Here is a 10929-nt window from a genome sequence, read left to right on the forward strand (position 1 = left end):
GACTTATCACCTATATTCCGGTCGTGATTAACACTATCCCCCACCCCGTTGGCCGGTCCGCAAGAATATTGTCAATTTTAAACCGGACCGTGGTGCAAAAATGGTTGGGGACCCCAGGTCTAAAGGACCAGTGTTTGAGTAAATGAGACTCACCAAACTTTCTCCTGACTGAAACACTGGATTCTCCGAGTCAGATGGGTCCTCTCCAGTTGATGCTCTCAATCCTCGGGCTGGTTCACTTGTTGCTGTTCCCTCGTCTTCAGTTGTGGTTTCCAGTTGGGGTTTTCCTTCCAATAACTCTCTCACTGCAGGTCTAACTTTAACCAGACAGATAATGAAGCACATTAACAATGAAAAGGAGAACCAAACATTTCTGCTTAATTTTATGAAGAACAAAACTCACTGAAATTTAAACGTTTACAGCAGTTATACAGAAATGATCTCAGTGAAGGGAGGAGAAGATGGCGACGCGATGCAGCGCGCGGCCGTTCCGAATGAATATCGTATGTGATAACCAGGCGGCCGTGCACAATCCAGATCTGATGGAGACAGCCGTGAGAAGCACGGAGGAACACCTGGAGTAACTTCTGAAATGCCTGCTTCGCTGCTGCTGCTACTGTGCGACCGAGAATCTCCGGAGGGAAGGCCCCAAATCCTTGGCTTAGCCTATTGCCTGTTGCCGGGGCCGGGGTCGAAGCGCTCGGCAGAGATGGCGCTCGGTGCTCGGTGTCGGAGAGCTGGTCGGAGGCTCGGAGTGTTCGGACAGACTCGGAGTCGGACTGTGGTCGGATGCTTCCGGGATGCTGCATCGGCAAGTTGGCGGCGCTGGAGGTTCACCGTCTGCGTGAGATGATGGGACTTTCGAGAGACTTTGAGACTTTTACCGTGTCATGGTCTGTTCTTATCAAATTATGGTATTGCTTTGCACTGTTGTAACTATATGTTATAATTATGTGGTTTTTGTTAGTTTTTAAGTCGGTTTGTCACGTGTTTCTGTGATATCAATCTGGAAAAACATTGTATCATTTCTTAATGCATGCATTACTAAATGACAATAAAAGAGGACTGTGTGTTCTCATAATCTAATCTTTTATTGTCTCTCACACGTCACAAAAAGAAGGAGGCATCATTCAGTCATGGTAAGACATAAGACACAGGAACAAAATTAGGTGATTCGATCCACCTGGTCTGTCCCACCACTCAACCATGGCTGATTTTTATTCCAACACCATATTCCTGCCTTCCTCCTGTAACTCTGAAGCTACTTGGCAATCATGAATATATTAATCTCTGTAATAAAGATACCCAAATGGCAGTTTCAACCAACCTCTGCAGCAACAAATTCCAAAGATCAGACATCTTTTGGCCAAAATATTTTTCTCATGTCAGTTTTAAAGGGAAGCATCTTTATTCTGAGACTGTGCTGTCAGATCACAGACTCTCCGTCTAATGGAAACATCCTCTCCATGTCCACTGTATCCAGGCTTCTCAGCATTCGGGAGGTTTACTTAACCATACATCCCTCCACCACCCCCGCCATCCCTCTGAACTCCATTGAACACAGGCCCAGAACCATTAAGTTCTCCTCATACATAAAGCCCATCATTACTGAGATTATTCTTGTAAACCTGGTTAGCAACAACTGTACAAACACATTTCTAGGAATAACAGACAAATTGGTACCAGGAAAATTTACAGGGAAAAGTTGTGCTTTCTTTACTGTTCTACTATCACAGAACGAGGGTTAAAACAGGTTTATTTCAGGAAATATAAACCAGTCCAGGGTGAATGTAAGAAAAAGAAACTGGAATTACCAGAAACACTCAGCAGGTAAGGAACAGCTGTGGGGTGAGGGGTGGGTCACAGAGACAGGGAGGGGTTTAGGGGAGGGTGGGGGTCACTGTTGGTGAGAGGTGTAGGAGAAGGAGGGTGGGTCACAGAGATAGGGAGGGGTCCATTTTACATGGAATGAAAACTGTGATATCCCAGGACCCAACCTCAAAGAGTCACACAGCTGAATCTGCCGCTCACCAACCCTGAGAGTCTCACACATTGTCCCCACATCTCACACTGGATAGTGCAATCCGGGATTTCCCCACAACCAATGTCCAGCTGCTAGAAATTTCTGCTTCATTGCAGAAGGACGACCATCCAGCCCCATCTGTAGAAGCACCAACCAAAGTCAAAACCAAAAGAGCGACAGTTCCATATGCCTGGAATGTGGATCACAGGATTATAGCCCAAGCACCAACTCTCCCAGTACTCTTTGCTGACAGGAAAATGCTGCAGTGTGTCAGCCAGTCACAGTTCAAAAACCAGCTCCTCCAGACCAATGCACAACACAACTGGTACCTGATGACCCTCTGGCATTCCAGCTAACAAAAACTGATTCTGGAAATAACTCAGCGAGGCCAAAGGTGCAAAAGAACACTTCACAATGAAGACAAAGGTTAGAAGAAAAATTGCTGATATACAACATTAAGGAGGTGGACACAGGGTGGACCGAGGTTGACCCAGATGGTTGATGTATATCGCTGAAGCGGGGCATGGGGGGTGGGGTGGGGTTAGGAGACTGGACAGAGGTTGAACAAGATGGGCAGGGATGAGCACATGGAACCAGGTGGGAGAAGGGATCAAAGACAATCATTGATGGTCCTCCAGCAATACACAGATACTGAATGAATAGTACATACTACTGTATAAAAGATCCTAAAATGACAAAGTTAGAACAAACAACAAGAACATTCCCATATATGCTTTACCCCTTACCAAATGTTTAATCAGCACACCACAGAAAGTTTCCCATCCAGACACTTCATGCTTTTGTATAGTAATTACTCTGCCCATGACTGCAAGGAAATGCAGAGACCTTTGGATACAGATCAGCACATCACAGAAACCATTCCCCCCCTTACACTTCCCGGTCCCTCAGGAGAGCAGGCAGTGAAATCAAAGATCCCCACAACCTGGGACATAGAAACATAGAAACAGAGAAAATAGGTGCAGGAGTAGGCCATTCAGCCCTTCAAGCCTGCACCGCCATTTATTATGACCATGGCTGATCATCCAACTCAGAACCCTGTACCAGCCTTCCCTCCATACCCCCAATCCCTTTAGCCACAAGGGCCATATCTAACTCCCTCTTAAATATAGCCAATGAACTGGCCTCAACTGTTTCCTGTGGCAGAGAATTCCACAGATTCACCACTCGCTGTGTGAAGAAGTTTTTCCTAATCTCAGTCCTAAAAGGCTTTGCCTTTATTCTCAAATTGTGACCCCTCATTCTGGACTTCCCCAACATCGGGAACAATCTTCCTGCATCTAGCCTGTCCAATCCCTTTAGGATCTTATACGTTTCAATCAGATCCCCCCTCAATCTTCTAAATTCCAACGAGTACAAGCCCAGTTCATCCAGTCTTTCTTCATATGAAAGTCCTGCCATCCCAGGAATCAATCTGGTGAACCTTCTTTGTACTTTCTCTATGGCAAGGATGTCTTTCCTCAGATTAGGGGACCAAAACTGCACACAATACTCCAGGTGTGGTCTCACCAAGGCCTTGTACAACTGCAGTAGTACCCCCCTGCTCCTGTACTCGAATCCTCTCGCTATAAATGCCAGCATACCATTTGCCTTTTTCACCGCCTGCTGTACCTGCATGCCCACTTTCAATAACTGGTGTATAATGACACCCAGGTCTCATTGCACCTCCCCTTTTCCTAATCGGCCACCATTCAGATAATAATCTGTTTTCCTATTTTTGCCACCAAAGTGGATAACTTCACATTTATCCACATTAAATTGCATCTGCCATGAATTTGCCCACTCACCCAACCTATCCAAGTCACCCTGCATCCTCTTAGCATCCTCCTCACAGCTAACACTGCCACCCAGCTTCGTGTCATCCGCAACTTGGAGATGCTGCATTTAATTCCCTCATCCAAGTCATTAATATATATTGTAAACAACTGGGGTCCCAGCACTGAGCCTTGCGGTACCCCACTAGTCACCGCCTGCCATTCTGAAAAGGTCCCGTTTATTCCCACTCTTTGCTTCTTGTCTGCTAACCAATTCTCTATCCACATCAATACCTTACCCCCAATACCGTGTGCTTTAAGTTTGCACACTAATCTCCTGTGTGGGACCTTGTGAAAAGCCTTTTGAAAATCCAAATATACCACATCCACTGGTTCTCCCCTATCCACTCTACTAGTTACATCCTCAAAAAATTCTATGAGATTCGTCAGACATGATATTCCTTTCACAAATCCATGCTGACTTTGTCCGATGATTTCACCGCTTTCCAAATGTGCTGTTATCACATCTTTGATAACTGACTCCAGCAGTTTCCCTACCACTGACGTTAGGCTAACCGGTCTATAATTCCCCGGTTTCTCTCTCCCTCCTTTTTTAAAAAGTGGGGTTACATTAGCCACCCTCCAATCCTCAGGAACTAGTCCAGAATCTAACGAGTTTTGAAAATTATCACTAATGCATCCATTATTTCTTGGGCTACTTCCTTAAGCACCCTGGGATGCAGACCATCTGGCCCTGGGGATTTATCTGCCTTTAATCCCTTCAATTTACCTAACACCACTTCCCTACTAACATGTATTTCGCTCAGTTCCTCCATCTCACTGGACCCTCTGTCCCCTACTATTTCTGGAAGATTATTTATGTCCTCCTTAGTGAAGACAGAACCAAAGTAATTATTCAATTGATCTGCCATGTCCTTGCTCCCCATAATCAATTCACCTGTTTCTGTCTGCAGGGGACCTACATTTGTCTTTACCAGTCTTTTCCTTTTTACATATCTATAAAAGCTTTTACAGTCAGTTTTTATGTTCCCTGCCAGTTTTCCCTCATAATCTTTTTTCCCCTTCCTAATTAAGCCCTTTGTCCTCCTCTGCTGAACTCTGAATTTCTCCCAGTCCTCAGGTGAGCCACTTTTTCTGGCTAATTTGTATGCTTCTTCTTTGGCATTGATACTATCCCTAATTTCTCTTGTCAGCCAGGGGTGCACTACCTTCCTTGATTTATTCTTTTGCCAAAAGAACGTTCTCCGTTCTCACCCACCCCAGTCTGGGAGAAGACACAACAGCCATAAAGCTCAAGGACAAATGCCAGGAGCCTCAGGAAGCGAGGCGAGTTGGGGGAAGTTAACGGGACTCAGTGACCAACATCAGATTTCCCAGCACAACATGGAGAAAACTTCACACATAAAAGTTGCTGGTGAACGCAGCAGGCCAGACAGCATCTCTAGGAAGAGGTACAGTTGATGTTTCGAGCTGAGACCCTTCGTCAGGAGGAAGAATCAGCACCCATCCGGGGAATGTGCACACAGCACGTGATCTTGCGTCACAAAGCGGAGGGCGGGGCAGATCTGCGGGAAATAGCCTCACGTGACCTGTTGGCGGGACTTCCATTTCAATTCTGCGGGAAGAGACAGCCTGGGCTCCTGGTTTGGATCGTTGAATGCAGATTAATTGAAATCTACACATTTTTTCCAGCCCAGATAACTGGGTACTAAATGAGTAATTGGCCCTCAGTTCGGGGCTGACGGCCAACATCAGATCTCCCCGCTCGGGATCGGTCTCAGTACTCACCGATGGGAAAACTGATATCTTCGGCCCGCAGACAGTGATCCCGACCCCCGGCTCCCCGACCAAGGAGGCGAGGTCCCTTTCCCGATCCCGCAGACGATCTGCTTCAGCACTGAGCGGAAAGGAAAACACCGCCCACCTGGAGACTGTGAGCATGCACGAAGTGACTGTTACTCCAGCACCTCTGTAAAAAAAATAAAGTCAAAATTAACAAGTGGAGACTTCCACCTGCAGCTCAATGGAGTAACACATAAATTCTGTGGCTGCCTTTAATTCCTCCTTTTCCCCAGTCTAAACTTTGAATTATTCAACTTTTATTTTCTGGATCTTAGAGGGAAATAGTGGTCATTATGTCGTATCCTTTAAGAAGTGGAAAACCGCCTTTTGAACCCAGCAATGGGAAGGAAAAAACTTCAAAAGAAAAATCAGAAGACATGCCTGTCTGGGCTGAGCGTTTGGAACGTACGTTGATGGCTCTCAATAACAAAATGGATAATAACACTTCTGAGTTGAAGTCCTTCCGACAGAGTTTACAGACTATTGAGGAAAATATTCTTTCCTTGAATACTGAGTTTCAAGAATCGAAATGTCAGATTGTGGATATTTCAACCCGACTGGAACAGGCTCAACGCAAAATTGTCAATTTAGAGGCAAAGTCTCATCGAAATAACATTCGTATTCTGGGTCTTCCGGAACACTCTGAATCTGGGAATCTATTGGATTATTTCGCCAATCTGTTTCAATCTCTGTTCCCGGATATTCAATCTCAGCCTCCCGAGATTGAAAGAGCTCACAGAATTTTTACTTCATCAGGTAAAGCTCGACCAATTTTAGTCAACTATCTTTGCTTTGAAGTTAAAGATCAATTCATAAAATGTGCAAGAAAACAGAAAGCTTTTAAATTTAATGGTTCCGAGATCCGTTTTTATGAAGATTATCCACGGGAAGTTATGGAACAACAGATCAAATTCATACAGGTCATGAAAATCGCTTACGAAAAAACTCTTTTTCCATCTTTGAGATATCCAGCGAAACTAAAGTTATTTCCCAAAGACTCTACCCCTCGTGTCTTCTTGGATCCCCAAGCAGCATTGGATTTTGTCAATTCTACTGTGGAATCAGCTGAAGTATGAAGGATATTAGTCTGAAAGAAAACAGGTTTTGAAGATTTCGGTATGCTGAAGATATCTTTTGATTGATGGATTACTTAAAGAAGAGGTGGCCTTCTTGGTTTGATTAAAGAATGACTTTTTTTTGAAGACTGTTTAGTATACGGCGTGAATTAATACAGCGGATAGATTGTGAACTGGTTTGATTATCTGTTTCTATTTTTCTTTTTCTTTATTAATAAAGTGATAGTTTGCTTGCAGTTTATATAGATTTTTTTCCTTATATTATGGAGTGTTTAGTAATAGATAATTAGCTTTAATTCTTTTGTTAAATAAGGCAGTAAGTTAAAGAATAATGGTGCTGATTTTCTCTCTTTAGAGATTAAACTGTTTGGGTCAATAGTATTGTTTTGATGTCTTTGGAGACTGTCTCCGCATTCCTTTGGCCTATTTTCAATGATTAAGTATAAACATTTTTTTCTTCGCCGGGCTTTCTTATCTTAAGGTTACGTACTTTTGTTGTAAGAGGGAGGAGGGAATTGGGAAAAAAAAATTTAATCATTATTTAAATTCAGCGGCACGCGGAATTCTGTTCCTATGTTTCTTTTCTTGGGGATGCGTTCTGGCTTTTTCTCTCTTTTGCCAGATTTCCTTCTTTGGGGATGGTGGGAGGTTTGGGGGGATTTTTGTATTTTAGGGTTTATTGTGGGATTTTTTTTCCGCACACACTTTTTGTATTTTTTCCCATTATGTGTGTTTTCTATTTGGTTATACTCATCACCGCCATCTTTGATTAGCCCGCGATGGTATGTGTTTATTGTCGTGTTTAAGAATAATATCCAACGGTACTTAAACAGATAAACGTTATTAGTTGGAATGTACGTGGCTGGAATCACCCTATTAAGTGAAAGAAGACATTTAAAGTTATTAATCGATTCCAGCCCAATATAATTTTTGCTCAAGAAACGCATATCAGAACGGGCGATCAAAATAGATTTTTTAAAACATGGAAGGGCCTTCAATACCATGCTACTTGTCAAAATAAAACAAAGGGAGTATCTATTTTTATTAAATCTAATATTTTATTTATTCAAGAAGACATTGTTTCAGATAATAATGGTAGATTTTTAATTATTAAAGGAACAACTTGTAACAGAAAAATTGCCCTGCTTAATCTTTACGGACCTAATGTAGATGATCCTTCTTTTTTTAAAAATGTATTTGGTTTATTACCAGACTTAAATGAATATACGCTGCTGATGGGCAGTGACTTCAACTGTTGTTTAAACCCTTTGATTGACAAGAGTTCAACCAATCAGCAGCTTCCGAGTCATTCGGCAACACTTACTAATTCCTTTTTAACTGATTGTGGTTTGATAGAAATCTGGAGAAATTTACATCCTAATGACAGAGATTATTCTTTTTATTCACATGTTCATAATAAATATTCGAGAATTGATTATTTTATCGCTGATTTCCGATTTTTGCCCAAAGTCCAGAAATGTGAATATGGTGCTATTGCAGTCTCGAACCATGAGCCTTTAAGCTTAACTTTTGATGTTAGAAATGTAAACTTGCCTTGGATCTTTCCAGAAAATTTATTGCAAAGTTCGGACTTTGTTAAATTTATAGAGATTCAGAAAAAAGATTTCTTTCTTTTTAATAATACCGGAGATGTTTCGAAATTGATTATATGGGATACACTCACAGCATATTTGCGAGGTCAGATAACATCTTACTTGGCTAAACTTAAGAAACAGACAAAAACAGAGTTAGGTAAAATTAACAAGTGGGGAATTTAACAGCAACCGCATATTAAATAGTGGGAATTTTATGGAAGCACGGTTTGGGGAGAGGGGGTGTTGGCTGTTGGGGAAAATACCTAATAACATTAGGATATTTGATCGTGTTTTGTGAAATCCTGGAGCTGTGACTGTTTCTTATTTAGGTATTTGTGAAATTCCTCCTCGCTCGACCCGTTGTCCCAGGAAGCCGGGAAATACCTGTACACAAGTGTGAGCATTTTTCCGCTCTTTCCAATGGGTGCCATTGGATTCCAGGAAGGAGCTGTATTAAGCAAGGAATGAACTTCGAAACCTAAGTTTAAAAGTTGAAAATAAATGAAAGAAAAATTCACTGCTCGCTTATCTTCGGCCTGACTTTGATGAAATATTCAAGGTAATCATCCAAAATCCTCTTCTACACCTGAATAAATTTACTATTTTTTTCACAAGCCAAATGAAAAAAAACATTTCTAGGCTATAAGCTGGATTTACGTCATTTCAACTATCATTAATAGCGGATCAACCCCTTGGCCGAGCTCCACCAACTGTAGTTGATTGGAAAGAGGCTGTTTGTCTCTTCGTGTTGACAGGAAAAAGAATAATTTAGTGAGGCAATGAACGAGACGAAACGCATTTCTAAACCTCCCAAATGGTTGCTCTCTTCCCGTTAAAATTTTTCACTTCCAAACTATATTTTCTATTCGTATAGGTTCGATAATACTTTATGTAAAGATTCAAGCTTTTTTATTTTATATATTTAAAGACTAAACAGAATCTGTATTGGTCTAACCATGTAATACCCAACGTGTGAGGATATTGTCAGTATCGACACTCACAGATACACTTCCTGTCCAACCATTTCTGCAAGAGAAATAGTACGAGGCAGAGTTGCCAACCTGCTGCTTTCGATACTGATATTCAGCAATATTCGTGGCTTTAGCAACAGTTCATTAGACGTTCTTTTTTCATACTTGATTACTTGGTTCCAATGTAGGTATCTAAAAGTGTAAAAATCTTATTTGCTTTATTTCTGTTATTTTTATACCTGCTTAGGAACACTGCTAAGCGCTGTGGGCCCTGCTGTCTGCTCTGACTCAGTCGTATCAGTAAGGCTACATCTGTGGTGGTCCGTGGATTACTCACTAATACAAAAGTAAATTTTTCTCACTAACAACCCTGTGGCTTCTAAGCAAACGACGTTACTTTACTTACTTGATAATGGTATTTTATGATAATTAGTGAGTACAACCGTGCAATACTTTGTCATATTATTAAATAATTATATGTTTTATTGTACATGTTATACACTGAAATGTCCTGACAGGCTATAAGTTTGTTAATGTCTTAATATCACGATATTTCTGTGGAGCTCTGGAATTCATATATTTCTTTCATCTTGGTTTAGTGCTTGACATTATAAGAAGCCCTATTCATATGTGTGTGTGTGTGTGTGTGAGAGTGAGTGAGTGAGTGAGTGAGTGAGTGAGTGAGTGAGTGAGTGAGTGAGAGAGGGAGAGAGAGACAGACAGACAGACAGACACAGCGACATTATATAATGTCACACCCAATTTGTGTACCTGCTCATTACATGAATGGGACAAGGAAGTTACCCAGTGCATGAAATGAGCAGGTACACACACTGGGTGTGACGTACCAGGGGTGATTGATAGGTTCGTGGCCTAAGGTGGAAGGAGTCAATTTAGAAAACCAGTCAATTTTCAATTATCTGACACAGAAATACCACAACAGTTATTAGCTTCAAACTTTCTGCATGATCACTCACAGAGCGGAACTACACGTACATGTAACAACAGCTGTAAACTTCAGGCCTTCTGACTTAGGCCACGAACTTATCAATCACCCCTCGTACAGCTCCAGCACCAAAAGATTGTCACTGCACCCCTGCTCCAGCCGTCAGACAGAGCCCGGGCCCGGGACTTTCCCGATCCACCGGCCCCGATTCACACAAACCCGAGATTTGTTCCCACTCACCGCCGCCCGAACAGGAGAACCGCCAACGGCAGCGGCATTCGGCACCGCGCATGCGTTTGGCAGGATGTTCGCGGCAGCGCCGCCGGTGGCCGGAGGTCCATGCAGCACCACAAGTAGCCGGAGGTCCACGCAGCGCCACCAGTGGCCGGAGGTCCATGCAGCGCCAGCAGTGGCCGGAGGTCCATGCAGCGCCACCAGTGCCCGGATTCCATGCAGCGCCACCAGTGGCCGGAGGTCCATGCAGCGCCACCAGTGGCCGGAGGCCGGAGGGACAACGGAGAGGTAAATCACAAACACGACAAAGTCTGCAGACGCTGGAAATCCAAAGCAACGCAAACAAAATGCTGGCGGAACTCAGCAGGCCGGGCAGCACCTAGCGAAAAGAGTCAACAGTCGACGTTTGCAGCTGAACCCTCCTTCAGGACTGAGATGAAATGGGGGAA

The 10929-nt window shown here is 42.9% G+C and overlaps 1 protein-coding gene across 1 annotated transcript in view; it reads right to left on the bottom strand.

The window, feature by feature from the left end:
* Nucleotides 1-10532, bottom strand: part of LOC140208536 (uncharacterized) — a 541825-nt gene extending 531293 nt beyond the window's left edge. The window contains exons 1-2 of the mRNA XM_072277281.1: nucleotides 10487-10532; nucleotides 5605-5785 (exon numbers count right to left, since the gene is read on the bottom strand). The gene's annotated coding sequence lies outside the window, so the exon portion shown is untranslated. The remainder of the gene's footprint in view (nucleotides 1-5604; nucleotides 5786-10486) is intronic.
* Nucleotides 10533-10929: the final 397 nt, after the last annotated feature.

Source organism: Mobula birostris, chromosome 13 (genome assembly GCF_030028105.1).
Source record: "Mobula birostris isolate sMobBir1 chromosome 13, sMobBir1.hap1, whole genome shotgun sequence".
Lineage (NCBI taxonomy): Eukaryota > Metazoa > Chordata > Chondrichthyes > Myliobatiformes > Myliobatidae > Mobula > Mobula birostris.